The sequence below is a fragment of the Muntiacus reevesi genome, chromosome 12 (assembly GCF_963930625.1).
Source record: "Muntiacus reevesi chromosome 12, mMunRee1.1, whole genome shotgun sequence".
Taxonomy (NCBI): Eukaryota; Metazoa; Chordata; class Mammalia; order Artiodactyla; family Cervidae; genus Muntiacus; species Muntiacus reevesi.
In genome coordinates this window covers 65,616,580-65,643,499 of record NC_089260.1, presented here as the reverse complement: position 1 = coordinate 65,643,499, position 26,920 = coordinate 65,616,580, and the positions used below count along the sequence as shown (strand labels likewise).

The 26,920-nt window shown below is 51.9% G+C and overlaps 1 long non-coding RNA gene across 16 annotated transcripts in view; it reads right to left on the bottom strand.

Annotated features, from left to right (window-relative positions):
- Positions 1 to 26,920, bottom strand: part of LOC136144681 (uncharacterized) — a 421,108-nt gene that overhangs the window by 357,814 nt on the left and 36,374 nt on the right. For 2 of the 16 annotated variants that reach the window (XR_010658613.1, XR_010658615.1), the window contains exon 2: positions 5,199 to 5,267. The exons of 13 other annotated variants lie outside the window; for them this stretch is intronic. This is a non-coding gene — a long non-coding RNA (uncharacterized lncRNA). Of the gene's footprint in view, positions 1 to 5,198; positions 5,268 to 7,567; positions 7,921 to 26,920 lie in introns of all 16 variants that reach the window. One more of the 16 variants, XR_010658619.1, reaches the window with a different exon arrangement.

Here is a 26,920-nt window from a genome sequence, read left to right as displayed (position 1 = left end):
CATGTCTGCAGGCACACACAAAGAGCTCAAGGTCAGCCCTTATATCATGCATCAAAGGGAGGTGGCCACGGTCAAGCCAAGGCCGGTCTGTCACAGGACCCCTCCCACTCACCCATCTTTTCTCCTCGGTTTCCACAGCAAAACTACCAAGAGCTGCCAGCCCAGGAGTGGCATTGCACCAGAAAGTCAGGACCGGAGTCTCATCAGCTAATGGGCTGCTTATGGCAGGAAGGGAAACAGGGATTTATGGCACTAGCCCCAGTTAATGGCAGGCAAGAAAAGGGGGGGACACAGTCTGTTAAATATTTACTGAGGCCCACAGGCAAATCTGAAGCCAAGTTTGTTTTGTTGGGGTCAGGTGCATTAGAGCTCTGTCACCTGGGGAAGAGTTATGCATGGTCTGCTGGGTATTACTGCAGCCAAGCTGTGGTCCCTGACATGGGACAGGGGCAACGCTGATGTTCTCGCGAGAAGAGAGCCCCACAAGTCTCCACGGGCAAGAATGCAGGATGCGGGGCGCTGCACACCCTGGCTTCTAAGACCATCACACAGCAGCCCTCCTCTCCCGGTGAGCATTTGCATTTCCTCTGCCAGGTGAGTCCTTGCAGGTCATTTCCTCTTTTTGTAACAGACTGGCCAAAATAAAAGAGACAGGCAATACCCAGGATTGGCCTTAATGAGGAAGTGGAATTTTCATACAAGCTGGTGCACAGACATTCTGAAGAAAGACAGACAACCACTTTGGGAAGCTGTCTTGCATAATCCACTAGAGCTGAGTACAGGCTTTACATATTCCACGCTTAAGCATAAACTCACAGAAATGGGTACGTGTTCACCGAAAGATAAGCTGTCAGATATTCATGGCAGTACCGCTCAGAACAGCCATGCACTCTGGAAACGACACAAATGCCTGCCACTAGGCAAATGGATTCTAAACACACACGCACACATGCACACACACGTACACACACATGCACACGCACACACGCATACGCATGTGTACACACAGAAGGATATTACAAAGTCATGAGAATGATCTACAACCGCACACAGCCTGTGAATACATCTCACAAATGTAATTTTGAGTGAAAGAATCCAGACACAAGGGAATGCATTGTGATGTTATTTATATTAAAACCATAAACATGCCAACCTAATCGACACTGCTAGAAGTGAGGACAAAGTCTACCTGAGTGGGGGGGGAAGGGACCGTTGGTGATGGGAAGTGGTCAGGAGGGGGCTTCTCAGTAGTGCCCACTGCATGTCTTATCAAGCTGTTTTATATACTTACGATACGTGTGCTTTTTAATGCACGCAGCCTCAATAAAGAGTTTACTAGTGGACTTCCCTGATGGTCCAGTGGCTAAGACTCTGAGCTCCCGATGCAAGGGGCCCAGGTCCCATCCCTGGTCAGGGACCTAGACTCCACATGCCACAATTAAGACCTGGCACAACCAAATAAATAAGTTTTTAAAAAGTTAACCAACACCTTTTTTAATGCTTCCTGTGAAAGCACGTTTGCTCGAATACTGAAGACATAGAACCAGCCCCTCAGGCCTGGGAACGGACCCTTCCAGGCTTCCCTGCTGTGTCTTTTCATGCCTTGCTGCCTTCCAGCTGACCCTGCCCCGGGGAAGGCGCTCAGGGGAACACATCACAAATAAGCCTCTCTGGCCGGGTGACATGGAATTTGACACGGAATTGCCCCCACAAGAAAACAGCCCCTGGCCCATTTCTCTTGCTGCCTGTGTCTCTCTCTTCTCGGCCTCTGCCTCCATCAGGCCCAGATAAGTCATATGGTCCTTGACAACCCCTCCCCACTAGGTATTTCCAACAACCGACCCACCTAGTAGGGAACACGCTGAAAAAACTGAGAAACAGCCTGCCTTGATGTCCTACCCAACACTGAGAGAGGATCTTTCTAAAACACCAGCCTCACATGGAACTCTGCGCAGTGCTACAGGGCAGCCTGGATGGGAGGGGAGTTGGAGGAGAATGGATCCAAGTATATCCCTTCGCTACTCACCTGAAACTATCACAGAGTGGTTAATCGGCTATCCCCCAACACAAAAATGGGCTTCCCTGGTGGCTCAGATGGTGAAGAATCTGCCTGCAGTGCAGGAGACCCAGGTTCGATCCCTGGGTCAGGAAGATCCCCTGGAGAAGGGAACGGCAACCCACTCCAGTGTTCTTATCTGGAGAATCCCATGGACAGAGAAGCCTGGTGGGCAACAGCCCATGGGGCTGCAAAGAGTCGGGCATGACTGAGCGACTAACACTTTCACTTTTCAGTACAAAATAAAAAGTTTAAAAAAATAATAATAAATCAGTAAAATAAAATTTAAAAAAAGCTAAAAAAGCATCATCCCCGAAATATGGGGTATGCAGTGGGGTGCTCTGGGAACAGGAAGACTTCAGGGATCAGGGTTGGCAGAGATGGGAATGCGCAAAGCTGGGTCAGGCAGCTCCTGGCAATAGCGATCAGAGAGCAGCACAGCCCACGGTGGGAGCCAGAGCAAGCATCTCTGGTGCGTGTCTGGCTGGGCGTCACACCCTCTCTCTGCTTCTGTGCCTGTGTGTGTGTGTGTTCTCTCTCTGTCCTCCCCTCTCTTGCAGCAGTGATCCGTCACAGGCTTGATTTTAGCAGGACCAAGAGTCAGCAGAGGCCAAGGGGATGGCTGTGGGGAGGAGGGACCAGGTCCCCAGGGGAGGAGCCAGTCAGCGAAGCTCCCACCCTCTTAGCTGGCCTCCATTCCTCTCCCTCCACAGGCCTCAACACCAATGCTACCAAGCAGGTGTCTGCCTCATCTTTCTCTGAGGAAGGGAGAGCTGGCAATTTCTCCAGCTGTGTCCACATCATTTCTCGGTGATATCCCTAGAGCTGGAGCCTGCCCAAGCCTGGGCAGATAAATCAAGGAGGTTTGTTCCCAGGGCAAGTGACAGCTGTCCCACTGCTGACAGACTCTATCTTTGCTTCATTTCGGTTTCTCTCCAATGTGTGCTGGGGTGACACAGATCAGCTGCCTTGGAATTCCCAAGCCTTCCAGCACGTGATCCCCTGCCCGTCTCCACCCCCTGGCATGCATTCACCTGATTCCTCATTCAGGGGATGGGGGCTTGGGGCCCAGATAAACCAGGGTGTGAGTCCCAGTGCGGTCAGCTGTTCAATAGCCACAGGCACAGCCCTTAGGCTCTTTGGAAGTGCTTCCTCATCTGTTAATGAAAACAGGGAATTGAAACGCATGTCCTCTGGGCTTCATATGTGGAGGAGAGACTGTATATAAAATGCTTGGTGCCCAGACCTGCCCACGGGGGCTCCCTACTCAGCAGAAGGCCAGCATCACCCTCAACAGCCCTGATCAGCTACTATGGTTGCTCGGGAGGTGCAGACCGCACCCCAACCCACTCACTAAAGTGAGGGAGGGTCTTACTTCCTCTGCATCACACTTTGTAAGGCCAAGTGTTAATACTTCTAACTTCCCAGGTGGCACTAGTGGTAAAGAACCCGCCTGCCAATACAGGAGACATAAGAGGTACAGACTCGATCCCTGGGTTGGAAAGATCCCCTGGAAAAGGAAATGGCAACCCACTCCAGTATTCTTGCCTGGAGAATTCCATGGACAGAGGAGCCTAGAAGGCTACAGTCTATAGGGTCACAAAGAGTCAGACACAACTGAAGCGACTTAGCATGCACACATTAATACTTCCACCTATGCTGATTACAGCCATTCTTTAAAAATTCTGACACTGGGTTTGGCCAGGTTTGCAGAGACCTGCACAGCCCTGGAGAACTCAGTGGAGGCTCAGTAAATGTTGGCTGGAATAGTAAGTGATTAATTATAACCGTACACTGAATGCTCACGATGTCAGGCACGGTGCTAGGAGCTGGAAATCACATCAACCAAGAAAGACAGAATTCCTGCCTTCAGGGAGCTTCCAGGCTACACACCAAGGGATCCAGAGATGCGAATAGGCAGAGACGGTGCCTGGCCGTAACTGGGCATGTGGGTGGCGTCCGAGTTCCCCTGGCAGGGTAGTAGTGGGTGCTGGGCAGAGAAGGAGAGGCTGGCAGTGAAGGGGAGAGGCTCCAGTATGTCAGAGCCCACAAAACCTTGGGAATAATCTGTCCTCACTGAACAGCTGAGAACCAAGGCCCAGAGAGGTCAAGTGGTGACTTGCCCGAGGTGCCCAGCTAAGACCTGTGGGATGCGGAGTAAGAAGCAAATCTCAACCGAGAGGAGGGCGCTGGGCATAGCAGGAGCTGCTCCTGGAGTTGCGAGGTGCGAGGCCTCGCGTGACTGGAGGCCCGAGGGGCAGGTAATAACCCGATCTCCTGCGTGCTCACTCCAAGAGCGCTGGTTGTGTTATATCGTATAAAGCCAACAGTGCTGTGAGGGAGGAACTCATTTCCAAACGAGGATGCAAGTCACTCACCCAAAGTCATGTGGGGAATCAGAGGCCCTGAGATGGGAGCCCAGGCACTCAGCGCCCACGACCTTTTTGCCTAACCACGAGGCTGTCCTGCCATAGAAGGCTTATGTGGTGGGAAAGATTGGGGGCAGGGTGACAGGTTCTGGAAGACAAAGTTGGGGAGGGTGGGAGTTTGATCACTAGACAAGGCAACGGAGACTTTGGAGGCATCAATATCCATTGACCAGAACGCCCCCGCCCAATGACCTGTCAGTGGGTCTCGCTCTTTTCCCGAGGTACGGGTCTCTTGTGTCATCCACGACACGATCCTCCAGGAGGCTCCTCGTCAGAGCTGGACATCTGTCCATCACATTGTTCCCACCAGGCTCAGGGATGACAGGGTGGCAGTGGAGAGGTGGGTCTCCCCCCAAACCACTGACCCCTGACTGCTTCTCCCCACTTGCAGATGAGAAGACAGATGATCCCGGAGAAACCACGGGCAGCGCTCGCCCAGGTAGAATGTGGACACAGCCACCAGCTTTGGGGGTAGAGGTGTCCCGATTACACATCTCCGGGATTATTTCACAACAGCCTTCTTTCTCGCTTACTAGACCAGACCAGATGCTTCCCTGGTGGCTCAGTGGTAAAGAATCCACCTGCCAATGTAGGAGGCTTGGGTTCAATCCAAATTACAGAAGATCCCCTGGAGAAGGAAATGGCAACCCACTCCAGTATTCTTGCCTGGGAAATTCCATGGACAGAGGAGCCTGGTGGGTTCCAGTGCTTACCAAACAGCTGTGAAACCTTGAACGTCAGTTCTCTGAATCCACATGCCTCCCTGCAAAACAGGTCCTGCCCTGCACAATTAGGAGAAGAATCAGAATTAATCTACTCAAGCCTTTACACGTAGTAGGCTTTCTTTCAATCAAAGAAAACCTTTCATTTAATCAGATCACCTCCATGCTCCTTTACAGCCTGAAGGCAATTAAGGTACTGAAAAGAGCTGAGAAAGTCAGGAACACTTTCCTTGTACAAATGAAAAACCTTCAAAGTTCTTTTAAAAGTCCCTTTTGTTTGCTTTTGCCCACAAAGAACCTCAGGGAAAGGTCAGCAAAGATCCAACTGTCAATCAAATCCCATGAACAACGGGAGTAAAGTGCCACAGAACTGAACCACCCAATAGTGACTAAAGACAGAGTTCTCTACAGACAGTGGGATCCACCCTTAAAAACTACAAGTAGAGAAGATGTAGGGGTCATGTGTTCCCCATGAAAGTAACTTTGAAGGAGACTCAAGATCTCACATGGGACCCTGTCTGCAAAGAGCTTCAAATCTCATTAAAGCAACGGGGCTATGAGAAATAAACAGTCCATTGAAGGACAGAGCCCACAAGCTGCAGTTGACGTGCTCCAGGACCTTGGGGAGCTCCATGCCAGACTGGAGCTGTTTTCATGGATGGATCACGTACAGCCTGAGAGGTGAGTGAGTTGGGAAGAAGCAAAAAAGATATTCAGGGTAGGTGGAGGAGTGACGCTCCATTAAGGAGGAAGACGAGACTGGCATTTATTGATCGCCTTTCTAATTCTCCCATTTAATCCCCACTAACGTTCACATCCCAGGTCTCAAATCCCCAAATTACAGACATCAGCATGGTTTCACCGATTCAACGGACATGAACTTAGGCAAACTCCGGGAGGTGCTGAGGGACAGGGAAGCCTGGTGTGCTGCAGTCCACGGGGTGGCGAGGAGTAGGACACAGCTTGGCAACTAAACAACAAACAGGTAGGCATCTTGCCTGATGCTACTCAGCTATAGAGGGGTGGAACTGAACTCAAAACCACTGGGCTACAAGCCTCCTCCAGATCCACCATCACAACAAACCCTGGCCTCGCTTTAGGACTTGGGTCCTGGGCTCTCAGGGCTGGGGACTCCCTTCCTCAAGACAGAGCTTTCAACCCAGCAGGCCTGCCGCACCTGCCCTCCCCCACATCCTACCGTACACAGCCCTCAATCATCACCTTTGTTCCAATTCCTCTTAATACTTGGATTAGCTGGGCTTCCGGAGAGGTCACGCTTGTGACTCCGGAATGCACTTCTGACTTTCACAGAAAAGGTCTTTCCTTCAAGTCACAGGGGCACATGTCACTATGTAAACCCAGGCGGCGAGCTGCCTGCCCACAGGGCACTGGGAAAGTCCAAAGTGGAGGCGGTGGGGCAGGGGGAAGAGGTGACAGAACAAGAATCCAGACAGGGAGGCATCATTCGCGTGCACCAGTGCTCTGCGGAGGAGGGGAGGGGCTCACAGCACCCAGCGAGTGATTCGGCCAGGCAGAGCAGCGTAGAGCCCTCCTCCCCCTTCCCCTGAACGCTGCAGGCAAACCCCACTCACACCCCAGCATTCAGCGTCAGGAGACAGAGTGCACGGGGAACATGAACATCATTGAGGAAAAGAAAGGAGAAGAAAGGAAGGAAGATAGAAAAGGAGGAAAAATGAGCAGCAGACATTCAAACGCATTAAAAACACATCAGAATCACAGTCTAGATAAAAACCCTGACTTGGGGAACATCAGTCTCCAGAACTCCGTGGGAACTGAATGGTATTACAGCATTCATGGCAAGCCAAGTGCGACATCACACACACACTACGCACACAATCACACACACACACCACACATCACATACGTCACACATACACAACACATGCACATCACACACACACTACGCACACAATCACACACACACACCACACATCACATACATCATACATACACAACACACGCACATCACACACGCAGTACACACACATCACACACAGAATACACAACACACACAACACACACAACACGTACACATCACACACAGAATACACACACATCACACACAGAACAGATATACATCACACACAACATCACACAACACACAAATCACACACACAACACACAATACATACACATCGTACACAGCACAACACACACATCACACACAACACATACACACACACTGCTTTTGGGGATGGTGTATGTGAATCCCTCCACATTTACCAAATGCCTTCACTGTGTAAATTTCAGTACTAGGTTCACAAAAGATTTCTCTGGACCGGTGGGTCTGATACCTGAGTGGGCGTAAGAATCACCTAGGGTCTTATCACAATACAGACCTCCAAGGTCTACTACAGCAATTCTGTCCAGTAGAGCTGGGGTGGGGTGTACTCTACAGGTCCCTCGGGTGGCAGACATGCAAGGTGATAGTGAGGCAGGGTCACGGTGATGCAGAGTCATGCAATGATGCAGGACTGTTGTGATGAAGGATGAGATGCAGAATGATGCAGGATGATGCAGTGTTACAGAGTGAGGCAGTGTTGCAGAGTGATGCAGAGATGCAAGGTGATGCAGTGATGCAGGGATGCAGGGTGATGCAGTGACGTGGGGCCAGGGTGATGCCAGGATGTCACAGGACTCACTGGAAAAGCACTGTTCCTGGGGGCTGACTGCTCTCTCTTCAATGTGAGGCCTTTGAGATAAAGTGATGAGAGTATGAGTGGTTGCTGCTGGGAATGGAGTAAGGGGGATACCCTTAGCAAGCACCCTTCTGGGCCAGCCCCAAGCTGAGCTCCTAATGCTCAGGGTCTCGCTTCCTGCCCGCCCACTCCTCGGAAGCAGTTACTGATACCTCTTACAGATGAGGAGCTAAGGCTCACCAGGGTGGCTTGCCCACGGTCACCTAACTAGAAATTAGCAGAACTGGAAACTTTCTCTTGACTCAGAGGGAAAGGGTAAAAAGGAAGAGCACACTCTAAATCCTGAAGTGGCTTCGAGGAGAGGAAGGAACTGGAAGAGGAAAAAGGGAAAAGAGAACAGGAGCTTGAGTACTTTTTCCTTGCCTGCCCGGCCAGCCCTGCTAATCCTTCAGACGGGCATCTGGGAGCATGCAGCCCCCGTGAGCCCCCAGCTCCCACAAACTGTAACAACGGGAGAAGAAACGGGTCTCAGATGGTGCAGGAGGGGATGAGGTGCTACTTCCACAGTCACAGGGAAGAGGTGACTAAAACACCCTGATTTCTCCCCTAGTCACCTAGGGGAGTGACATTCGACACAGCTCACACAACACATCTCATCACTTCCTGCTTCCTCGTACACACAGGCGCCCAAAGTTTCACATCCAAAGAAACCCGCACATTGAGAGCACTGCGGCACGGCGGCACAAGCCTTGAGCAGCAGGCTGAGGACATTCCTTTGGAGGATGAACAGGGTCACGGGACACATCTCATCCTTCTTGGTCTCAAATCTGCAGGATTAGAGTTCACTGCTTCACAGTCGGGCTGAAGGGAATGCCCATGGCTGATATTTATGGACTGTCCTCTAGATCAGAGGCAGCACACACCTCAGATAGGTGTATTGACAAAACCACAAAATCCATAACACAGGTAATAATAAGCTGAACTGGGATTGATGGCCCAGGGTCCAAGCTCTTAAATTTGCAGCTTCAGCTACAGCCACCCTGCGTCGGGCACATAGGACATGTCACTCACTGACTCTCTCCTGGGCCTCTGCTCCTGCCATCCCTCCAGCAGTTCAGTCTTCTTGATGAACTCCTATTCATCCTGCAAAGCCTTCTCTGTCGCTGTGCAGCCTTCTCCAACCTTCTCATCATCCCCCTGGGACTCTCAGCTGAATCCGCTGCTGCCCCCTCCCTAGTGCGCTCACAGCATAAACGCAGACACCGTTTTCGATTCAAATCCCAAGTCTGTCATCTGTGGCCCACTCGCTCTTGGCACAGTGACCCAACATGGAGATCTATCATGCTCTGAAAGCACACAGGCCTTATTCTCACCAAGACCTGAGTCCCGCCTAGAGCATCCATCCGTCATTTGCACCTGGGCTTTCTCCACGACAAAACTGTGAGTGAACAGCTTGAGGATAGCAATTATGTTATCCCTAAATTCCGTGTTTTCCAGAACCCACCCCCACTGTGGCCTGGCAGCTAGTAGGTGCTCAATTAACATCCACGCTGGCTACTCATCCACTGGACATTTACTGCAAACATATTGTGTTAGTCACTGTGTTCGGCCAGAACGATGGAAACCACTTCTAGTGGAGAGAAGGCCGAAAGTCTCCAAAGGAAAAGTGAATGACGCTGAATCACCGATTCACAGAAGGAGTGGAGTAGAGAGATGCACAGAGATTCTGGAAGGGAAATTCCCCTTGGAGACCCAGGCTCTGGAATCACACCAGCCCTCCCATAGCGTGCCTCTTTGCTCGCTGTGTACACCAGGTGGCTCCTTTAGCAAGTTGAAGCTTCTCCTTCAGAAATTAACACCTGTCCTTACTTAATAAAGCCCTGGAGGCTCAGTTGGTAAAGAATCTGCCTGCAATGCAAAAGACCTAGGTTCGATTCCTGGGTCAGAAAATCCCCTGAAGAGACAGGCAACCCACTCCAGTATTACTGCCTGGAGAATTCCTTAGACAGAGAAGCCTGGTGGGCTACAGTCCATGGGGCCGCAAAGAGTCACACACGACTGAGCGACTTTCTTTCTTCACTTACTTAATAAGGCTGCTGGGAGGACAAAACGTGATGATCCAAGCAAAGCCCATGGTAGGTCCCTCACACACAGAAAGCACCCAATAAATATTAGCTATTACTACCACCCCCAGCATCTCAGTAACTGAAAGTTAACCAAAATGATTTCTCAGCAGCCAAGAACACACCTGAACGACGGACATGTTGCTCACACTTCCAGAAATTTCAAGGGATTTCCCTTCCATTCATTTTCCAAACTAGCTAAGGATGAGAAAGTGTTGTCCTTCAGGTAATTCAACGTGTGCCAAGCACACACAGGTCATAGGGCCCTTCGAGAGGAGTGTGCCTTTGATCTGAATCTGCCCGGAACCCCTCTTAAACCCTCAGGAGGACATGCCGGGAGCTGGAGGCGGGTCCGGGTCTTGTGACAGCGTAGCCAATCCAGGCCAGACGCCTTGCCTGACTGGAGTGGGAAAGCCAGAGCTGGCCAACCCAGCAAGCAAGTGGGCAGGGTTGGAGGGGAGAGGTGATCAGAGAATGGATGCTCTCAGGTGTCTGGATTCCTAAAAGATCAAAAGCAAGGGGCAGGGATGGGGTAAAAGAACATGCATTGAACCCACAAAAGGACGAATGACAGCCTTGGACAGAATTTCATCAAACATCTCCTGTAACGCTCATGAAGGCCCTTGGGGGTGGTAGGAGGAGTTTTCCCTCACATGAGACCTTTAAAAACCAAAATGGTCAAGGCAGGATTCCAAGCCAAGATTTTCTGACTCTTTCCATAAACGTCCTCTGCCAAAGGACAGGGGTGACCTTACACAGAAAGGTCACTTCCTCCTTGTTACATCTCTGTAGCCTGTGGAGGCCACTTTTCAACAAGCGTATATTGACACAAGCAATTTTTCAAAATTCCATTTTGTTGGTTTTGTTTCGAATCCGTATCTGGCGTTAGAATCTGCAGATATTCTTTGGGAGCTAGAACAGTTCCTGGCTGTGTAGGTCCAAGGGCATCAAAGAAGTGCATCCATTTCTTTGCATGGCAGATGTCCCACCCAAGCTGAGAGGCAGTCACACCCCTCGCCTGATCTGAGGGACTCCACCTCAGACAAAGAAAGCCTGGGGTCCCAGGCACCAGAAGTCTAACACATCCTGCCCCGCTCCCAGCAACAAGGCTGAAATCAGAGTCCGCAATCAGCTTGGCAGACATTACACAAACCTACAGTGTGAAGTAGCGGGCAGCCAGGGCAGGGCTATCTGAATGTGCAGGGCCAGGCCATCAGCCCCCTGACCTCACGAGCCAGGACTGGGAAGAACAGAGGACGAAGGAGTGTGCGGGCTGCTCGCAGCTCTGGGAAAAGGCCACGAAACCAAAGTAACCTGAGACCACACTTCCTAATCTATTTCCTAATCTGTAAGACAGGATTGTTGCGGGGAATGGCAAGAGCTAAGATTTCAGTACTTCCCTAGAACTCTTGCACCCCAAGGAGGCGGGATGAGAGACTGGGTGAGAGAATTTCCCTCTGCTCCTTAATGCTTATTTGATTATGAACGTTTTCATATCCACTGCCCCCACCCCCCCAATTTAGCCCGAGGTCGCCACCACCTGGGAGCAACTCCGGGGCTCCTTGCAGCAGCAGGACAGCTGTCTGGTGAGGCGGGTCACAGTGCACACGGGCAGCGTCTGCTCTGCACTGTCGGTTCCCAAACCCCACCTCCCTCGGGCTGGGCCTGAAGGGACCCCCGCCTCGAGCAATAACCATTCCTCTTCACTGCTTACTTCTGCTCTGCTCTTTTTTTCCCCTTGTGAAGGACGTAGACAGGACATGACTGCTCAACCCGGTGACAAGGGGATGTGGAAGGCAGTCTAAGAGGAGAGAAAGTGTCTCCCTGGGGGCTTCCTGCCTTCCCCTGTCCCTGGACAGAGGAGGAAGGGGAGGAGGTGGAGGACCAGGAGGAGAAAGTCAGGAAGGAGATGTGACCCTGCTGGTTTCAGGCTTATCAGAGAATGGGGTATGCACAGCAACACTGCTCATCTTTGCCAATAACGGTAATAAATGCTAATGCTCTCAGGGTAATAACCATGCCCCCAGGCTCTACGATCATCATCATGTATAATCATCAGCATGACCCAGGACATGTTTGTACTTTTTACTAGTAAGGTCACCAAGATCTGAGGATCTTTTTGAAGCCACTTTTGAAGCCACTTTTTGAAGATCCCACAGCTACTAAGTGGGAGGATGAGGTTCCCTTAGCTATCCAAAAAGAGGTTATTTGTCTGGAAGGTTCAAAAGCCCCCAGAGCCGTGGCCAGGGCGTGAAGGATGAAATCACAAAGTCCACTGAATTCTCAGTCTTTCTTTCATTCAGCAGACATTTACTGAGTGCCTATACCTAAGAGGGGCTTCCCAAGTGGCCCAGTGGTAACAAACCTACCTGCCAAGCAGGATACACAGGTGCTCCCTGGGTCGGGAAATGCCCTGGAGGAGGAAATAGCAACACACTCCAGTACTCCTGCCTGGGAAATCCCATGGACAGGAGAGTCTGGCAGACTACAGTCCACCGGATCACAAAGGGTCAGACAGAACTGAGCTCGCCACATGCGTACCTGAGGGAGAGCTGGCAGCCCTTCCAGGCACCTCGTCCTTTGCAAAGGGCGGTTGGTTCCGTGTTGGTGGCATCTTAGGAATCCTCCCTCGCCTCTTCATTGCTTTCAGAGGTTCCAGGTAATGTTGGGTCTCCCAGGGCCTAGAAATGCCCCTCTCGCATCTCTGCCTCAGCTGTCACAAGGCCTTTCCCCGTGTCTCTCCAGAGTGTTTTGTTCCATGTCGTTCCATCTCAGTCCTCTCCTCTCCTCCAAGGACACCAGTCATTGGGTTTAGGACCCATCTAATTCTGTGAGATTTCAACTGAGCTAATGACTTCTGCAAAGACCCTACACCGCAACAATAGCATTCTGAGGTTCCGACAGACATAACCTGGGGAGAACGTTACTCAACTCCAGTATGGCTGTCTACTCTGATCTTCCGTTAGAAACTAAAATTTGACAAACATTCTCAAACTTTTGGGTAATGGAGTTACAAGGTACGGTAAGATAAAACCAGGCCCTCAAGCTCTCAGGAAACCAAGAGGGAAAAAATGCTAATGGAAAACAGCGGCCATTGCCTTACACCGGCTTTGTTCCTTGGACTTTCCATGTTAGTCAAACACTACAAAGCATAATACTCAGTAATGAGACTTAAATAATTAATACTTGATAGCCTTAGCAACATCCTGTTATTTAATAATAAAAAATAATAATGTCAGCTTCATGATTTACTAATGACTGCTTAAATAATTAATTGCAAGATGTAATATGCAAACTGCAAGTTTGTTAACTCAATCACTGGACTTCCTGGCCCCTAGACCTCTGGTCACTCTCATCACTGCTGTCAACCCTGCCCTAAGCTGCCAATCTCTGTCCACCAGAAGCAACTCCCGAATAGCAGAGTATGCGCTGAAGACACTGCATTGACGAGTGCCTGTGGGCATGTTTGAGGGAATTTTAAGCTATTCTGAAATTCGAGTATACTTTTCAAAAGTAAAGAGACGGCACTTAAAAAAAAAAGTGAAGAAGAGAGACCAGGATACACAAGTATATATGCAAGAACTCTTTTTTTAAGTGACAGATTCAAATCATAGGAAATGAATCCTCCCCAGTGGCTCAACTGTCAAAGAACCCACTCACCAATGCAGGAGACACAAAAGATGAGGGTTTGATCCCCGGGTGGGGAAGATCCCCTGGAGAAGCAAAAGGCAACCCACTCCAGTATTTTTGCCTGGGAAATCCCATGGACAGAGGAGCTTGGTAGGTGGGGTTACAAAGAGTCAGACATACAATATGGTTAAATAAACTAGGATACAGCTATACTATGCCCCTAATTCTGGAAGTGGGATTAGTACTCAGAGCATTTATTTCTGGCTAGCAGAACTAACATTTTTAATTTTCTGCATTTCAAAGAGAAGGCCACAGACCCTGGGGCAGTGCTCCTGGTCTTCCCCCAGCAGCGGCCGTGTGCCCTCAGCAGCATCACCTAACCTCCGTTTCTTGCCCAGCACCACCTCCTAGGGCTGCCGTGGGGTTAAATTAAATGAGTTCATATTGATATTTGCCAAGAGCTTAGAAAGGTTGGCTAGTTCATAAGAAGTGCTACAAAATTCTTCGTCCAACAAAACAAAGCATTATTTTATAATAAGGAAAACATACTATTATTTTAAAAGTCAGGGAAAAAACTATCGGTGGGTGAAGACAGCATCACAGAAGCCCAAATGCTCCCCCCTCCCAGGCCCAGCCTGTCTCCACTCTCCCCATGTGCCCCAATCCTCTTCCCACCCCGACACATCTGCATAAAAAAATGAGACTGGACAGCCTCAAGGACAGATCTCCAAGTTCATCTTTCACCTGGAGCCAAGGCCAGTCCAGAGGGCATCACCATCCCAATGGCCTGGCTTTGTCAGAGAAGGAGAGGAGCACCGGCTGGAGAGGCAGAGGCAGAGAGAAGCTGGCTCAGCGGAGCTCTCCTCAAGGAGCACCTCCAGGACAGCTCATTGTCATTCCAGCCAGGTGTCTGCCCATCATCCTCCAACCCCAGGATGCAGGAAGCAGCAGAGGAAGGTAGCGGCCAAGATCAGAGATAATGCCCCCCATGAAATTCCTCACCTCCCACCCCTCTAACTGGGGGAGGAGAGGATGGTAGCCAGCTGGGCAGAGGAGCTGATCGGGTTTGCATATAAAAGAGCTGCTAGCCAGCAGTCTTGGCGCCCCCTCCTCCCTCTCTGCAAGGCAGCTTCTCCTGCTTCATCTTGCCTGACAACATGACTTTCAGTTCAGTTCAGTTCAGTCGCTCAGTCGTGTCCCACTCTTTGCAACACCATGGACTGCATCACGCCAGGACTCCCTGTCCATCACCAACTCCTGGAGTTTACTCAAACTCATGTCCTTTGAGTCAGTGATGCCATCCAACCATCTCATCCTCTGTCATCCTCTTCTCCTCCCTCCTTCAATCTTTCCCAACATCAGGATCTTTTCCAGTGAGTCAGTTCTTTGCATCAGGTGGCCGAAGTATTGGAGTTTCGACTTCAGCATCAGTCCTTCCAATGAGCATTCATGAATGATTTCCTTCAGGAGGGATTGGTTGGATCTCCTTACAGTCCAAGGGACTCTCAAATTGACTTTGATGGGGGCCAAACCCAAGCCTGGTAGCATCCCCAGCCTTTCCTCCTGTTCTGAGTGACTGAGCTCCAGGAAGCTGCAGGCAGCTCTGGAGCAGGACAAGGGCACCTGAGAGCAGCTGAGCCGGCCCTGGGTGAAAGTCACTTACTCGGGAGAGCCTCTCGGTCCAGGTGAGCAGCCCACACTCTGCCCTGATAGCTGCCAAGTTCAGGTGATGATGACAGAGTGCTGTCCTGCTTTGGCTTTAAGGAGGCATTTAAATGTCATCCTATGTTGTTGTTCAGTGGCTAAGTGGTGTTTGACTCTGCAACCCTAAGGGCTGTAGCCTGCCAGGCTCCTTGTCCATGGGATTTTCCAGGTAAGGATACTGGAGGGGGTTGCTATTCCCTACTTCAGGGCATCTTCCCGACCCAGGGATCAAACCTGTGTCTCCTGCATTGGCAGACAGATTCTTTACTGTCAGAGCCACCAAGGAAGCCCATGTCATCCTATACATGGAGCCCACGTCACACACACACACACACACACACACACACATACAGTACTAGTGCAAAAGCCCTCACAGATACAGCATGCCTTCTTCTAAAAAGGCCACACTGAGACAGGACCAGGGCCTGCATTCCAGGAGTGGGACAGCAAGGTCGAGGTCACCTCAGTCTGGCCCCCCTGCTGCCTGACAATCCATTCCTGCAGTAAAGTGGACAGGGGATGGGAGCAGGAGACGGGGGCAGGTGTTGACCTCCCACCCTGCAGCGCAGCTCAGGAGGGCCTGTCAGTAAAGACTGAGAAAATGCCAGGCCCTGAGGCCAGGAGCAGCCAGTGTGCAGGACGGACAGGCCATCGCTTGAAGCTCGTGTGCGTGCACCTGCCAAGTGCTCCCAAGATGTTTGAAGAAATACCTCCAACAGACCGACAATTAAAACAGGAGGGCAAGACGGGAAGGGTGCCTCCCAGCACCTGATGCACCATTACACTGTTCTCCCCAGGCTGCCAGAGCTGAAGGCTGGGCTGTCTGAGAGGTGATGGGCAGGCGGCATTCACACAAGGCCTTTATCACAGGATCTCAGCACACCTACTTACCTGAGCCACCTCCGCCAGGTCACAGGCAGGCCCCTGTGGACCCAGTTACCAGGGATCACACCCAAACACAGGGCTGTCGGCCACTTGCTGTTGCTCAGTCGCTCGGCTGCGTCCAGCTCTTGCGACCCCGTGGGCTGCAGCACGCCAGGCTTTCCTGTCCTTCACTGTCTCCCAGAGTCTGCTCAAACTCATGTCCATTGTGTTGGTGATGCCATCCAACCATCTCATCTTCTGTCGCCAGTGCCAACCCCCGAAGGACATTCCCCTTTGCCGGTCCCCAGCTCCCACCCCTCCCACCCACAAAGTGTGGCCATTAAATGCTTCCTCCATCGCATTAGACTCCTAGGGCTGTGAGAACAAAAGACCACCAGCTCTGGGCCTTAAATGCACACAAATTAACCAAAAACAGTCTGGAGATGAAAAGTCCGAAAGAGGTCTCACAAGGTTGTCTAAAGGGTTGTCAGCAGGGCAACATTCCTTTCTGGAGGCTCCAAGGGGGATTCCCTGCCTGACAGCTCGTCCAGCATCTTCAAAGCAGTGATGTAACTTCTCACATGGCATCACTCTAACCTCCTCTTCTGCCTCCCTCCTCCATTTCTAAGGACCCTTGTGATGATACCAGACCCACAGGAAAATCCTGGATAATCTCCCTTTGTTAAGGTCATCCTTCCTTCCACCTGCAATCTTAATACCCCGTTGGCCACATCACACGGAATATTCACAGGTTCCAGGGACTAGGATATGAAAATATTGGGGAAGCAGAGGTAATTACTGGATTATCCTGTCACCTACATCCGCATCTATGCCAGGCCTTGAGCTGCTATGTATCTGCAAGGCCTCCAGAAAAGCCGCTCAGAAAGAAGCCCCGAGTTTGCTGCCTACCACCCCCCTCCATGAAAAAGCCTGGCCAGCCCTGATCCCACCATCTCCCAGATGGCTTCAACCGCCTCCCCATCCCGAGGGTCTCCCTCCAACCTGTGGTGCAGGGACCCTCCTCTGCCCACTTCACGATAAGGGAAGAGTAACAAGACACCCACCCAGGGTCAGTCAGCTTCAAGTAGCAGGCCTGGGATTGGAACACGGGGTTCCAGCCTGCCCGCTCTCTGCCAACTCACACCAAACCCAAGGACTCAGACTGGTGCCAGTCTTGTGAGTTCAGCCTCCTGCAGGGGTCCCTCCCAGCACCGGGGCAGCCTTGCCACCCTCATCGGGGGCTCTGATGGCCCAGGGACCTGCGATGTGAATTCTCACTGACTCCACTGATGAGTCCCTAAGGTGAGCAATCTTCTGCCAAAGGCAACGGTGATGGGAGGTGGGTGGGCAGAGCAAGCGTAAAGGCAGCATCCACCAGGTACTCGCAAAGTGCCAGGAAGGGGCACCCTGCCACTGCATCTGCCCACAAGCCTAGTTAGTTCCGTTCTCCTGAAGGGAGGCTGGGGCTGCCGGAGGTGGGTACCACGCCCACAGGGGGTTGGCAGCAGCAGGATTCCAGCTGGGCAGGTGCTCTCTGCCCTCCATCAGGCCTTCCCCAGCCCTGCCCACTGGAGAGCCCAGCATTCCAGCCCTCGAGGAAGTTACCAGACCACCCGAAGATGTCCTCTCCCTCCTTCTGCTCCTCCCCCACGCCAATCTGCACCCCACCCCAGGCTCCTCCACCAGCAGGACAGGTCCCAGAGTGGTGGAACCGGAGTTCTCGGTTGGTTTCAAGCCTCGGCTTGTGACAGAGAAGCTTCTTTCTCCTTCCACAGCAGGCCTGCAGGAATCTTGCCAGGTGCCGGGCTTGGGTGCAGTCAAGCAGAGGGCACGGCTGGCTGTCACTGGGCACTCTCCGGGAGGCCAGTCCCAACCTTTCCCCTGGATCTTGGTCTGGCCTCGCTGAGCCAAGGTAACCTAGAGTGACCGATACCAGCGGGGTATGGGGACAAAGCCCTGCCACGCCAGCAGACCTTTGTTCCACTCACCCAGACACCAAAGCCAAGTTCTGGCTGGCTGCCGATGCAAAGGATCCCGGGGGGACCCAGCTCAAAGGTGGGCTCACATGCCCAGTCAAGTTCTGGGTCAGCCGCATCCATGCAAGGCATTGTACCACTCTGGGCACCCACTCCAAGCCCCACAGGAGGGGCTGAGGGAACACATATGATGCAGTAAGAGACAAGGTCCGTGCCTGGAGTCTACAGGAGAAGCAGACGGTCAACAAATGCTCCTACAAACCAATGTTGTGAAGGAGTTGCCAGCCCAACCTCCCCACTCCCAGCAGTTAATCTGGGGGTTCCAGGTGGAGATCTCTAAAGAGCTGACATTTACAACGACACCTGAAAGTTAGCAGGATTTTTTATTTTGCTTAAGAGGAAAGGAAGGAAGAAAAAAAGGAGAAGCTCCCAGCAAATACCACTTAGGGAGGAATATTTAAAATGGGCAAGAGCCCAGGTTAAGGAGACAGGCGCCCCTGCATTCATTTGTAAAGCATGATTTCGCTCCCACAATCAGATGCAGATGCCATACCCCACAGAAACAGAGGAGGTGTCATTTCCTGGAACCTCATGCCTAACAAAGAGTCCAGTGGGACTCCCCTAGATTCCGCATCTGTAAAATCCACAAGTTGGTCCAGACAGACCTTACCTCTTCATGGGCGGTGGCGGGGGAGGGGGGGGAATCTGCTAAATATGTCGAAGGAAATGACCGGTTGAGAATACACAAGTAGTTGAGACACATGAAAAGCTGGTCAAAGAAAAGCGGCAGGCACAGGGCTTTGTTTTGGGTGTTTGCGGGTCACAGAGCTCCACGCCCACTAAGGAGTTTGCTGCCTGAAGTAAGATGCTCACACATCAGGAGTTGCCCCAGTAACCGCTAGAACCAAGTGCAGCGGGATGACTGGTACCTGGAGAGGTAGGACCGATTCTACCCAAATGCTATAAAACTCCTCAGACCTTTCTGGGGGCTCTGCCAGGAAAACCACCAGAGACATGTGGAAAGGTCCATGCATTATAGCAGGCAGAGCTGCAGCAGATCTGGACGCCCGCACGTCCTAACTTGACCGAGCTGACCAGGACGGCAATGCTGGCAGCACCTGCGCTGTGCCTTCCAAGGCGGGGCACTCGGACGGATCTTCCCCACCTCTCTCTCACATCAGCCCCACGGGGAGATGGCTGTGATTCTCCTGTTTTCACAGCAGGAACAAGTGGCAGCACCTTTCTCACGCAGGTGCGTGATGAAACATGGGAAAGGTGCTTAAGAAAAGCTTTTAGAACTGAAAGACACTGGCGAACGGTCAGGATGTAATGCTAAGTGAGCAGAGTAGAGACGCAAACCTATCAAAAGCAGAACAAGAGGGCTGGAAGGGAAGTGTCGCTATTCCAGAGGGTCAGGAATATAAGATGTCTGTATCGTCCACTTCTACAAATAAGCAAGCTTCAGTTCAGTTCAGTCACTCAGTCAGGCCCGATTCTTTGAGATCCCATGGACTGCAGCACACCAGGCTTCCCTGCCCGTCACCAACTCCCAGAGTTTGCTCAAATTCATGTCCATCGAGTCAGTGATGCCATCCAACCATCTCACCCTCTGTTGGCCCCTTCTCCTCCTGCCCTCAATCTATCCCAGCATCAGTGTCTTTTCCAATGAGTCAGTTTGTCACATCAGGTGGACAAACTACTGGCCACTAAGCAAGTTTGGTGGGGGCAAAAAAGAAAAAAGATTTTCTTGCCAGTGCATCCCCCCACCCCACCCCTGATTCTGTGAGTGGGGCTTAAGTGAGGGTGGGCTTAAAGGGGGAGATTCAGGGCTATTCTGCCAGGACACGGCCCACCTCAGCCCACTGGGACATGTGTTTCTCACAGCAGCTGCTAACTCACCAGGCCAGCAACTGGACAAGGGCATGGATGCAAAAGGAACTCACTTCTGGAAAGGACCATGAGGAGGTCCTTAGCAAAGGAAGTGACTAATGGCTACCAAGATCATACTGTGTGTTGGGCAACAAAGATCTAACCAACATTTACAGGTTGGCCTCTGGACCAAGCCCACGCATGCCTTCAAGAAAGGTCATGTCTGATTCTTGCAACCCCATGAACTGTAGCCCACCAGACTCCTTTATCCATGGGATTTCCCAGGCAAGAATACTGGAGTGGGCTGCTATTTCCTTCTCCAGGGAAACTTCCCAACCCAGGGATCAAACTTGGGTCTCCTGCATTGGCAATGGATTCTTTACCATCTGAGCCACCAAGGAGGGTTGGAAGAAAAGAAAGGATGGAAGGTCAGAAGGAAGCATAGAAGAGAAGAGGGAACTGAAACCATCAGAAAGAGATGAAGACACTCCCAAGCAACTAGACCATGGCAGACAGAGGGAGCAAGGACAAAGATCTCCAGGGGCATCCCACGTCCTGCCTGTGGATCATCTCCAGCCATCAAATGTTTCAATGGAAAGGGCGCTCTGCAAGGAGTTCGCCTGCTCTTGGGAAGGTCACATAGCAGGAGAGAGAGACACCAGCATACAGCCAAGTGATGAACTCGGCAGGAGAGTAAGAACTCACGCGCTAGCACAGGGAGGTTATCAACTCCTCTTCTTTCTAAGACCACACAGCAGGCGACCAACCCACCGAGCTTTCCTGGGTACGCCCTTCCCCACTCCTAAGCCCCCCAGAAATCTGTTCCCTAAGCACCCCCAGCAGGGATGCCCAGCCCTCCCTGTGCCTCCCAAAGGTGCCTCTGGGGAGCAGCCGGTTCCCGGTCCGATACCGCACCCCAGCGCCTACAGCTGGGAACCCGCTGTGCCAGGAGGAGCCTGATCCTGCAGTACCACCTTCCCTGCCAAACCCTGGGCCTCCACTCTCCAGCCAGCAGCCCTGCCCAGATTCCCACACACCGATCCCCACAGCCCCTGGGGCCCCACTAGTTCCCATCACTGCTGGCAGTTGCCAGCCAGTCACGGGGTCCCACGTGAAAGGAGGTGCTCAGGGGTTTTATGTTACTGATGGGCTGGCAGGGCGGCTTTCATCCCAGGGCTCACCACACCCAGATAATACAAGCTTAAGGAGAGGGAGATGACACATTGAAGGAGGGGAGAGAAAGCCATCTCCTTTCAGGGACCTGTGAATCAGCAGCATTACTTGCAGGGACAAAGAAATGATGGCTGAGGGCCTCCCATGTGCCAGATACTTCATCCCGGAGAGGCTCATCCTAACCACCTTGATCTAGATGCTAGTACATCCATTGCACAGATAAGAAAACTGAGGCTAAGGCAGGTTCAATAAATACCAGACCCAAAGGGACTTTCCTGGTGGTCCGGTGGCTAAGGCTCTAAGCTCCCAATACAAGCGGTGATCAAGGTTCAATCTCTGGTCAGGGAACTAGATCCCACATAGAACTAAACATCTGCAACTAAGACCTGCAACTAAGGCCTGGGACAGCCAAATGAACAAATACTAAAAAAAAAAAAAAAAAAAAAAAAGACCCAAGGCCAACCTCAGATGATACTCCAGCCTGGATCTGACTTTGCACCAGTGCCTCCAAGTTCAGCATCATGTGTCAACTCCATCTGGAGACAAAGCACAAAGATACTGAACAAGACCCAGTGAGGAATCAGAATCGTCCACAGGTGAGCTATGGACATTTCTGCCCCAGCCTCGGGGCTTCTTAGGTACCACGGCTTGTGCTAGATCGGCCACTGAGTTATTCAGGAGGAAGACTCGTCCAGGGCAGTGGGAGGAAAGCAAGCTCAAGAGCAGAGATGTTCAGAGTTTGACTCTGACTCTACCTGACCATGATCAAGCTGGGCAACCTACAAGTGGGTCCTCAGAAAATAACCTGTACCACCTTGTGCGCATGGGTTGGGCATCCGGGAAATGCTGGTTCTTATTTCTGCTTCCACTTCCTAACAAGCTAAGGGCCCACACTGAGTCGTTCTGTATGTGCTAAGAATGTAGGAATACAGTTAAGGAGTTGGACAGCCAAGCCATCACCTGAAACTGTCCAAAATAAGACAGTCAACTGCTACCAAGCATGATAATACTGGGAGGAAATAAATACTCAGTTTTCCTCTCATTTAAAAGTGCCATTAAAAACAAGTCTTCAGGTGTAGCAAGAGGAGAAAGAGGCAGGAGTGGGCTGGGGAAAAGCGTGGTGGTCCAAGGTCACAGAAATGCTCCACATCAGGTTTCACTCAAATTCATACAACATTGGCCACCTCAGATGGGCCAGTCACAGTTCTGGGAGCTCATTGTCACCACCATTCCCTTACAGAAGATAGCCCTGGGGTACTTCCCTGGTAGTCCTGTGGCTAACCAATGCAGTGGACTCCGGTTCCAACACTGATTAAGGAACTAGATCCCACATGTCGCAACTAAAGATTTCACATGTCACAAGGAAGATAGAAGATCCATGTGCTGCAACTGAGACTCAGCCCAGCCAAATAAACAAATGTTTAAAAAAAAAAAAAAAAAAAAACCGCCCTGATACCAGATATCAAGACCAGAAGTCCCACGTCAACATCTGGCCTTTCTGCCAATACATCTGTCTTCCAGCAGCGTCCACTTCAAAACCGCTCCCCATCTCACTCACACTTGCTGCCGGTGAGGACCTCAGGTTCATAGAGACCTGAGAGCCACTTGCTGGCCTGAGTCTCCTGGCGTTTTACCCTCTGAGGATAACACCTGAATTCAGAATCCCCGGGCCCGTACAGGCGGCTCCAACAGGGGTGGCCTTCCAGCAGGGGGAACACAGGACCCCACCCAGCCACCCCAAGTGAAGCCAGAAGTCCCAGTGTTTATATGAAATAGATGGACAGCTGTAGTGAGAGATTTCAAACACAGACTCGACAACACTCTCTCTGTGCAGCCGGTCAGCCCTGAGCATCCTTTGTGCTGAGACCACCAAGGGCCGGAAGACAGGGAGGTCCTACCTGCATCTCAGGGGCTGATCTGCGAGGGTTCCCTCACCTGGGAGCTTGTTACAAATGCAGATCCCAATCCCCTCACCCTCTTGCAGATGCCCCACTCTCCTGTCCCCGGGGTAAAAGGAGGGGGGTATACTTTAGGCTCCCTCATCTAGCCCAGCTTCCTCTGTGCAAAAGATAACTGAGAACAGCAGAAAGAAAATGACCCTCCCAAAGCCTCCTGACAAACAGGGGGTACATCTAGTACCTGAACCCCCGGGGGTTTCCCCAGCCTCAACACAGGTTTCCCCTCAGAGTCAGGGAGCTACCCCCATCTCCTTGCACTGGGCCGCGCCCCCTCCCCACCTCCTAGACAGAGCCCTGGGGATCCTCACTGTCAAGGAGTTACCCCGAATCTCCTGGGCCGCACCCCCTCCCCACCTCCCAGACAGACCCCTGGGGGTCCTCACTGTCAAGGCCTCCAGGTTCTCTCTCCATCCCAGTGGATGGAGTCAATGCTCAGGTCGCCCCCAGGGCTCAGCCCGCTGAAGGACCCCAGCAGCCAAGGGGCAAAGGAGAGAAGAAGAAAAAAGAAAAGGAGAGGATGAAATGAGCACAACCAACGAACTTGACTTGGGAAGTCTAATTATAGAACTGAGGTCTGGGCTCAAACTCCAGACATGCCACTTTCTAGCTCATGGATCCCAGGCAAGTGCCTTCTACTAAAGCCTCAGTTTCTGCTGCCAGGAAATGGGGATAAGGACAGAGCCTGACATCTTTGGACAGGACTTAGCTGCACACAGCCCTCTTGGCTCTGATGTTACTGATGCAGTGCTCCCTCTCAGGGTGGGTCTTCAAGGTCATTCAAGACACACACAACATACCCAAGACACAGTCAGTTTCTGTGCTCTCACTGTGACTCTGACGGGACAGACGACCCGGCCTTCCCCACCTCCAGATCCTGTGGATGGCTCCCACCCTGACTTGCTAACTTGCCCACGCTTCTTTCCCGTAACTCAGCTGCTGGCTGGAGTCAAACTCCGGGGCTCTGGATGGCAAAAGGACATAACTGACCCCACCAGGCAGACTTGGGCTGGGCCTGTAAGGTGATGGGGGTGGTGAGAGGGTGGGCAAGAGACCTCGGGAGGGTGGCCAGTGGCACCGAGGGTCCTGGGACCCTCAGGCGCGGGAGACTCCCACAAAGGACTCTCACAAAGTCTGTGGAGAACAGGACTGCTGGGTGACTCAGAGGCCGCACTGCGGGCCGTGACTCAGCGCTCCTGTAGAGCTGGGCCAGCCCAGCGCGCTAGAGCTGCGTCCAGGAGCAGGGGGTCCCCTGCCAGGCAGGCTGGGACAGTCAGCCCCGAGGAATGCCCCCTCGTTCACCAAACCCCCCCTCCCTGCCTGCTGCCTGTGCCCACAGCCGGCGACTCACGCGGCTGGCATGCCAGGGGCCCCCACGTGACCCGATCGTCCTGTCGCTGTGCCAGGGTAAACAGGCCATGGGGGTGAGGTCACGCCGGCACAGAGCGACCAAGATCAGAGGAGGGTGGGCTGCCCATGGGACTGGAAATGGCCAGGATGCCGCTCGCTGGCTTCTGGGGCCCGGGAGTGAGGAGCCAGGGAGAGAAAGGACAGGCGTGCAGGACAGAGGAGGGAGGGGACGGAGCACGCCCCGGGGACGGTGGCCAGTAACGATGTGAGCTACTCTGTACGCGGTTCAGAGGCATAACTAGCATCCTGCCCCTCGCTCCTTCCCTCCCTGGATCCCTCTCTTTCACCCCCTCCCTCTCCTGGGAATCTCTCCCTCCCCTCCCCCGTCACCCCCGACCTCTCACTCCTTTTCAGACAGTCTGGTCACAAGCATATCCCCTACTGAAAGCCTCTGCTACTCACCCTGGGGTATCATCCCCTGCAGCCTCTTTGTAAACCTGAGCCTCTACCAGCAGAAGCCCCCACTCTCCATTCCCCACCCCACTCAAAGCCCTAGGTCAATCCCAGGTCACCTCTTCCAGGCAGCCTGCCAGAGATCCAGCCCTTCCCTTTCCTTTCCTGGCCTCCCACTGGGACAACTCACCTACTCACTCTCACTCATGCTTTGCATTTCCACGGCTGCTAGTTCTTTAGGAGATTCCACCTCCCTTCTCTCCTGGAGCCCAGGTTCCCCCCAAGACCCGCTCTCCCCCCACTGTGTGCTTCTAGGCTCTTGCCCAAGGCGGATGCTCAATAACCATATGCCCCCAAGCTTTCCAAATGGAAATCTGACAGCCACTGGACCAGGGAAGTCCTTCTGCTTCTCTTTAAATAATCTTAAATTTTTTAGAACGGTTCTAGATTTTATAGAAAAATCTGGAAATCTGAATATGGTACAGAGAGTTCACACACTCCACAGCAAATTATATTATCACATATCTCCACTCCTACTAACATCCTAACATTACTGTACTAGTCGCTCAGTCGTGTCTGATCCTTTGTGACCCCATGGACTGTAGCCCGCCAGGATCTTCTGCCCATGGGATTCTCCAGGCAAGAATACTGGAGTGAGTTGCCAATCCCTTCTCCAGGGGATCTTGTGGACCCCAGGATAGAACCCAGGTCTCTTTATGTCTCCTGCGTTGGCAAGTAGGTTCGAGCCTCCTGGGGACCCCACTCCTATCACACACTGTGAATAATCGTGTGCATTGTTCATTTTGCACAAACATCTGCAGGTACATCTCTGGGAAAAACATCCCCACGGGAGGTTGCTGGGTCAAAGGGCACCCGCACAGGCAGTTTGGTTAGGAAGAGCCACAGTGCCCGCCCCGTGGCTGGACCAATGCAATTCCCCCACACATATCCCAGCAATGGGAGCTCAACAGAGTTGCTTCTCAGCAGCTCTGTCAGCTATCCAGGACATGACCACCTTGGGCAGTTTGCGATCTCCACAGGAAAAGGAGGCATTTTTCATTGCCATTTCCCTTTTTATGACTGGGTAGATGATCTTATGTTTAGGTGCCAATGGAGATGCCCTCCTATGTACTGTCTTCAGATCTAGGGCAGCCCCACGGCCACAGGACAGGCTCTGTGGGTATTATATGTCACACAGGCTCAGCTCTGCACACAGCCTGAGGAAGCCTGCAGCGAGACTGCAAGGCTAAGAATCAGGACCATTCCGGAAAGGAAAAGCTCAGCGGTGGCTAGAGTCTCGAGGGAAGGTTTCATATCTAGAAGGTGGTACGTGGCCACAGCATCCAAGTTTCTTCTGTTCCTGAGAGAGACAGGCAGACAGGAGAGGACCTCACTAGGATAAAGGTGCCAGGGAGACCTAAGGGTACAGCAGACTCTGGGACCTGTTTACTCTACTGTTTCTTACATTGTTTTTATTGGAGTCTAGTTGCTTTACAACATCGTGTTCATTTCTGCTGTAGAGCGAAGTGAGTCAGCTAGACGTGTATATATATATATATATACCATCCTTATTGGATTTCCCTTTCATTTAGGTGACCACAGAGCTCTGAGTTATCGGGGCTATGCAGTAGGTTCTCATTGGTCATCTGTTTTACACAAAGTATCAACAGTGAATACACGTCAACCCCAATCTCCCAGTTCATCCTACCTCCGTTTTCCCTCCTTGGTATCTATACCTCTGTTCTCTACGTCTGCCTCTTCATTTTTTTTTAATTAATCTTTATTGGACTCATTGGAAAAGACCCTGATTGCTGGGAAAGATTAAGGGTGGGAGGAGAAGGGGACGACAGAGGATGAGATGGTTGGATGGCATCACCAACTCAATGTACATGAGTCTGAGCAAACTCGAGGAGATGGTGAAGGACAGGGAAGCTTGGGATACTGCAGTCCATGGGG